Below are 1,338 nucleotides of genomic sequence, written 5' to 3'. Positions count from 1 at the left end.
GCGAGCCCTTGCCAGGAGAGCCGGGCCCGGCGGAGCTGCTGCCCTCGTCCTTTCTGCCGAAGCCGGACCCGCACCGGGAGAGGTGGAACCGAACCAGCCGCGCAGCCACGCGCCGCCTGGATTCACCGACCGCATCCCGCAGCGCCGGCCGCCGCTCCCCCGCTGGCGTCAGCGGGCTCCTTTGGTTTGATTTAATTGCATCCTCGTAAAGACGTGATCAAGGGAATGTAACTGCTGAAACTAGCTCATGATTGGCATATAATGGAGTTAACGGGTGAATAATAAAAGTATATATTATATATATTTTAAATCTTTCCTGTTCCAAACTGACACAAGTTGCATTCGTCTGCTGAAGGCCACCTCCAGCTCGCTGGACCGTGACTTTTCTCGACGGGGCCGACCGAGGTAGATGCTTGCTGCGCCGACCGGCTCGGGAGCGCCGGGATGCAGTGGCCGGGCTGCCGAGCCTTCCCGCCTGCCTGGAGGGTGTTTTGGGCTCTGTCCCCTGCTCGGCTCTTTGCCCCTGGTTTGCTCCTCTCCTCCGTTAAACTCGGTCCTTCCCACGGGTGCCTGGAGAGGGAGGATGGCACCGTCCCTCCCCGCGGGCTTGGGAGCACGTCAAAATTTCTTTCTAAGGGCTATTTGTGCGAGCGATGCCTTGTCCCTTCTCCTCCCCAGCCTCGGAGACTCGAACCCTCTCTGCTCAACGGGGCGAACGCTGAACCGAGGAGCAGCAACGCCCGAAGATTCGGGGGGGACTCGGCTCCTCTCTGCTGCCGGAGCTCATCTGGTGCACCCCGCTCTGCTCAGACTCCTCAGGGTCGTTCCTCTCCACCGGGGCTGCGGGCATCGGGGGGATGATCTGTTGCCACTGCTGCACCTCGGGGTTCTCTGCTCGGCTGTTTTTCTCCGGAAGCGTGGAAATACGGATGCACACGCAAGCGACTACCCTGCGCCACGCCATCGACATCGCTCCGGGGCTTCAGCCTCTCCGGCCACCCCGGTGCCTCTTCCACCAGGCTCATCACCTTGTGCTACGGGAACCTCCGAGGTAAAGGAATTGTTTTCTTTCATGGAAAACCTTTATCCCATCGAGATGTCTTGGGAAACGAGCGCCCGGGCAGCCTGCCGCCTCCTGCTGTGACATGATCCGTGTCCACGAAGAGCTCCGAGATGCTCCTGCCCTCCCAGCCAAAGGTTTCCAAAGCTGCACGCCAAGGCCAAGACCCCGTCTATGCACTCCCACGCCTCCCTGTCCCTCTGTGCCCCCATCGTGCCCTGTGGCACACCGCGGACCCCGCGGGGCTTTGCCCACCCTGGCTTGGACCCGCAGGGCAT

This window comes from Charadrius vociferus, unplaced genomic scaffold (assembly GCF_000708025.1).
Source record: "Charadrius vociferus isolate BGI_N301 unplaced genomic scaffold, ASM70802v2 scaffold1284, whole genome shotgun sequence".
Classification (NCBI taxonomy): Eukaryota; Metazoa; Chordata; class Aves; order Charadriiformes; family Charadriidae; genus Charadrius; species Charadrius vociferus.
This window is presented reverse-complemented; position numbering follows the sequence as displayed.